Below are 6,098 nucleotides of genomic sequence, written 5' to 3'. Positions count from 1 at the left end.
CTTGTCTAGAACTAGTTCAAAAACTCTTCGAGGCGTAATACGGGAAAAACTGTGATTAGGAATGATTTAGGCAATTTTTCTGAATTCGTTTGAGCCTTTCAAGTTATTTATTTATCTATTTTATCCCAAGTACCTTGTTTGAGCTTTATTAAAAATCGAATGACATGCGTGTAAACGTGTGATAAACCCCCATTCGTCATTATTTCAAGGTCCTACATTGACTACCTGAATAGCCTAAACACTATTTCCTACCTTTAAAGAAGTAATTTGAATGCTAAAATGTTATGTTCTCCTAGTTTTATTTGTGAATATGGAATGGTGTGGTGGATGAATTGAAATGAAGAAGGTAGTGGTGAAAAGAAAGAGGTAGTAGAAGAAAATGAAAGTTGAAAAAAAACTGGTTGAAAAGAGTTGTGAAAAAAGTTATGAAAAAAATTTTATGAAAGAAGTTGTCAAAGTTGAAAAAATAAATGAAGTGAAAAAAAGAATAAGTGTGAAATTGTGAAATAAAAGGAGTTGTAATTAGAGCATGAATATAAATTACTTCTTATTTTTGAATTCTTATCCTTCATTTATAGCCATGAGCCAGGCCTTATATTATAAGCTGATTAAGTCCTATTGACCAAGTCACAGTTGCCCAATATACTAGTGGAGAAGAGTTGCGAGAATTTAGCCTATGGACTGTTGATTGATACTTTTAATGATTATGAATTTTGATTGAAACACACACGCATTATTTATTTGCATTTACCTGATTGTGAGCGTTTTTTATTAATATTCTATATTTGATCCTATTTTACCTTGAAAAGTCCTCATGATCTATGAATGTGCGAATTGAACTTGGATAAGAATGTTTTGAACTTGAGTTGCGGAGATTGTGTGTTTATGCGATTATTTGGTTATGATTAAAACTTTCAAGTGTTAGTAGGTTGGATGAGATTTGATTTAAATTCTTTGAAATCATTGCTGAGGCCATTGCTCCATAGTATTTCTTGGCTATTCTTGTTGTTTTTGGTGATTTGAGTTTTTGGAAGATTATTGTTTTTAATAGTTTTGCTCGGGACTAGCAAAAATCTAAGTTTGGGGGTATTTGATAAGTGTATTTTATACACTTAATATATATATGATTTTAATTGTTAATTGTTGGTTTCGAGCAGATTTATGCGAAGTTTTGTTGTTTTTGTGTTCGTAGGGAATTATGGACATATTGTGGAGAAAAGAAGAAATTAATGGAAAAGAAGAATTATTGTGGAAGAAGAAGAAAAGTGTCTGAGAAGAAAAATAAAGATAAAATAATTAAAGAGAAGGGAAATAAAAGAAGAATTGAAACGTACAGACAAGAAAGAAAGAAATAGTGATGAGCTTCCTTTAATGGGCCAAACATTAGCGCTAAAATAAGCCTCTAAAGAGAAGAGGAAGAAGAGCTATCGCGCTTCAAGAGAAAGTAAATTCCAGAGCCACATGCGCGGGCGCGTGATGGATGAAGCGGGCGCGCGTCGCAGATTTCAACGTTTTTATTATTTCGGGCAATAATTTTCTTGGGCTTTAGTCTTGGGCTTTTGTGCGATATAAAAGGAAATTCTTATCAGATATGGAGGAAAGAGCCGCCACAACTCATACAACAGATATCAAAGAATTGATCGTGGATATTCTGGGCACAAACTTGAAGAACGAAGATGGAGATCAAGAGATCGGACACGGCGTCGACGACGGATTTGATTCTTATCTACTTTTTATTTAATTCTGAATTTATGTCTGGATTTTTGAATATGTTTTGTTTTATTCAGAATTTTATTATGAACTAATTTTTTAGAGTCTAGGTCGGATGGAACCTGGTGTAGACATTTTCATGAATTTTTGATTTTATTGAATTGAGTTTCTTCTAGATTAATTATTTTTTCTAGAATTGATTGTCTTTTCAATTATCTGATCAATAATTGATTTGTAATATTTATTTGAAATCTGGCACTCGGGAGAGGATATTTTGAATAGGACCAATAGAAAATACACTGTTATTTATTTATATCGCTTGAGAGAGTGTATAATTTTAACAGAGCTTCTAAAAAGAACATTGTTTTGAATTGATCACTGCAAGTAGATTCTTAATAGGGATATTGGAATTGAATTGTAGTTGATATATTTTATTCGGCACTCGGGAGAGAGAATAATACACTTGGCTATTAATTGACTGGAATTCATGAAGATTAATTAATTAGGATTGATTGTTGTTGAAACCAGGTGAAATCTATACTTCTAGACCATTTTTCCTCTGATTGATATTTATCTGAATATTGTGTGCGTGCTTTTAAACTCTTTAATTATTTTATTTATCTGCAAAATTCTCAAATATTGATTTTCTAGATTTGGACTATTTTAATTACAAGCACTGAATATTTTCATTTTACTCCCTGTTGGATCGATATCTGATTTTATCACTATATTAAAACTTGACACTCGTACGCTTGCGAGGATTTTTCACAACATCAATAGCCTGGATGGAGCCACAATCCCATTGAACCCGCAAACTTAGCTATGGAAGAATAATTAGAATTTCAATCATTTTCCAAGCTCGGATGGAATTGTTATTTTAAAATTTTCAAATTTTTACCCCATGGATTCTGCATACTTAGCTACGAACAAGGTATTAGGATTTCAATCCCTTGCTCATAACCCGGATGGAGTTAACTTATTATTATTCAAAAAATTTTGTCAAAAATTTTCTAGGTGTGCCCAAGATCATACATGCAATGTCATAAAATCATCAGGAATCCAAAGACACTATCATGATCAACAAACACCTATTGTCGTGCAATGGTCAAGCAAACACGAACTTCATCAATTACGTCGCTACACTACACCAGTCTAACATGCGTGCTTAAAATGATTCACGATTCAACCAACATCCTCTCATGTTCAATCAGAAGATACATTTTCACAAAAACAATTTTAACAACTCTATCATCATCGGCCAACATTGATCATTCTACTTATTCACACAACACAAACACAAAACATAATGATATGCATGATTACAAACTATATGCAATGAACTAGACCATATGAATGCAAAACACAATGATTAACGAAACAAAACTAAATAACACCCCCATACTTATCCAAAGCATTTCCCTCAATGCTCTAGAAACACAAAAAGTATGCACAAACAAAGAACAAATGCAAGACGATCAACAAAAACAGAATGAAACGGAAAACTGAAACTCCCCTAGTTAATTTGTTGGCATCTCCATCGTTATCTTTCTCTTCACACTCTAGCAGCGACATCTTTTTAGGTGACAGTAGCAGATCGGGTGAATCGGCATTCACGGCAAACTGGCATAGGAAAGAACAAAAATAAAAAAGAAATAAAAAAAAACCAAAAATTAACTAAAGAGCAGGGGAAAGAATACTGGGTTGCCTCCCAGTCAGCGCTAAAGTTATAGTCTATAGCACGACTATGCAGAAGCCACCATCAAAGAGCGGCTGCCACCCATAGTAAGAATCATATGACTCTAAGTATGAGTATTGATATTCTTCGCCCTCAAGCTTGGCGTGATATTGACTTTGTAAGCTCGTTGGTCCAACAATACTTGTCATGAACTGAAAATTTTGAAAAGAGATTCCAACTCTAGGCTGAAGCTCATGGAGGATGTAATATTTTGGAGGTGGCGTCAATGGAAAGAATGAATCTTCTAATGATGTGCATGTAAAGTCCATTGACGAGGTCAAATCTGTCGCCTTGGAAATTTCTTCTTCCTCCACTGTCACTCTTGACTCCTCTTTGCATGAAGGTTCCTCAAAATTATTTCCTCTTGATCTAGCGCAATTACTTCATTCTCTTGACAGATCTCAGAAAATGGTTCTATAAAACGCTCAATCTGCTCATCCAAGGGACTCAAAGAGTTGATGCGGCTTTCTAAGAACTTATTTATCTCTATCTGATGTCGCACAATGTTCTCCAACTGAGCCACATGATCATCCTCAAAATGCCCGATACACTCTTCTTGATACTCCGGTGGTTGGTTCGCAAAATTTTTGGAGTTGAATTCTGGAGGATATTGGTGACTCCAACCCTGCAATGAAGGATCACAATGCCAATGATAGTCGAAATCTGCCATATCATTTAACAAGTGCATCGCACTGTCGTGTTCTTTGTGAAACAAGTAACTGCCAGTGGCCAAAGCTCCATAATCTACCCAACGTCTTGCTGGCTCATCCAAACCACCATAGAAAGTCTGAGTTAGCGTGTAGTTTGACAAACCATGGTATCGAAATTTGTTTGCCAAATCATTGAATCTCCCCCAAGCAACATAGAGAGGCTCCGAGTATTGTTGGCCAAACCTTGTGAACACCTTTCGATGATCCATCTCCAAGTACCTCTCAAAAAAATGTCTAGTCTCAAGAAAAAAATCTATCCTAATATTAACTAAACAGTCCCCGGCAATGGCGCCAAAAAACTTGATCGCTTAATTCGGTATTTACTAGTAAGTGCACTACGTCAAGTAATAGTAAAGTGGACAGAGAGTCCAAGTATCGATCCCACAGTGACTGTAGTCAATTCTCAAGAATTAATTATTTTACTTAATATAGACAAAACTAATAAAGAAGGATGAGGAGAATTAAATAAAAAATTAATTACTAAAAATAATAAGAATTAAAATAACAGAAAGATAAATATAATTAAATTGAGACAACCAAGACACATGTAGGTACCGAATAAATCATGTAACATGTAGTTGATTCAAGACTCAGATTTAATCTTAAATTACGGGAATTCTCCTATCTTGTTCAAAGATCTATTTCTAGAACAATCAAACCTACTCAAATATTGACGGATTAATCTTTCGTAACTCTAATCAAATTTAAATGCATTAAATATTTGTGAAAATTCAGTTTACATCCAAACCGCACACGGAAACCAAATTCTATTTCTAGTCGGTTTTACCATGTGTTGATTATTAAAGTGATCAAAATCAATCCCTCCTCTGTCGACTTAGAACCGATTAACATGCAAGCAAACAGTTGATCAGACTATCCACAAGAAAAATATAAATCTAACAATCAATAAAATAATATCAAGTCTGAAAAATCCCAAATAAACATCCAAGTTTTCTACATGAATTTGTTCGGCCCAATCACACCGTCTTGGTTGAAAACAAACTACTCAATAATTGAAATTATAATTCAAAAATAAAATGAAGAAGAAAAGAAAAGAGAAATCTTCTCTCCCAAGCCTTGTAGCCGCCTCCTCTTGTGTTGTCTGCATTCTGGAACCCTTAATCTGATTATTAAAAACGATATTTAAGTGTCCAAGATCCCATAAGATAATATATTCCCAAGCAAGAGTTTCCAATTTTAAAAATTCTGTACGTGCATTTCGCTCGAGCGAGCAACTTTTTGCCCCAAGGATTTTTGATCACGTATTTCTCGCTAGAGCAAGCATAACTTGCGCTCGAGCGAGCAAGTTTCTGCCCCAAGAAACCAACACAGCACAGGCCATGCGCGATAGCGCATCTCCTTCCGCCAACCACCATGCGCGATAGCTCAACTCCATGCGCTGAACACCATGTGCGATAACGCCTCTTCTTCAGCCAACAACCCATCATCATTTCCCAGCTTCTTCCCTTGCGCGATAGCGCATCTTCAATCTTCAACAGCGCAAGGAATGCGTGATTCCCATGCGCAATCGCGCATCTCATTCTCCAACCGCGCAGCTTTCATTCTTCTTCAGCGCTTTTTCCTTATTTGTTTCTTCAAGGTTGTGCATATACATGGGTCCTTAATTCTTTTAACGTGCACAGCTGCTGCTCAATAATTCATGTATAGCAACACATTAGTTCTTTCTTCAATCCCGTGTCGCAGCTTGTCTCTTTTTCACCACAATTTCCGAGTTCCCTTCTATTTTCCTGAAAGTAAACCGAGGGGAATAACTTGTTGACAAAATGCACAAAACGACACAAAATACACTAAAAAGTATGACAAAAGCATGCACAATAATCATAAAAATATCACAATATAATGCAAACAATATGAACTTATCAACGACCACTCCAGATTCTTGATAAAAAATATAAGGTCCTTAGAAATAAGCATATACCATT

The sequence above is a fragment of the Henckelia pumila genome, chromosome 3, assembly GCF_033568475.1.
Source record: "Henckelia pumila isolate YLH828 chromosome 3, ASM3356847v2, whole genome shotgun sequence".
Lineage (NCBI taxonomy): Eukaryota > Viridiplantae > Streptophyta > Magnoliopsida > Lamiales > Gesneriaceae > Henckelia > Henckelia pumila.
This window is presented reverse-complemented; position numbering follows the sequence as displayed.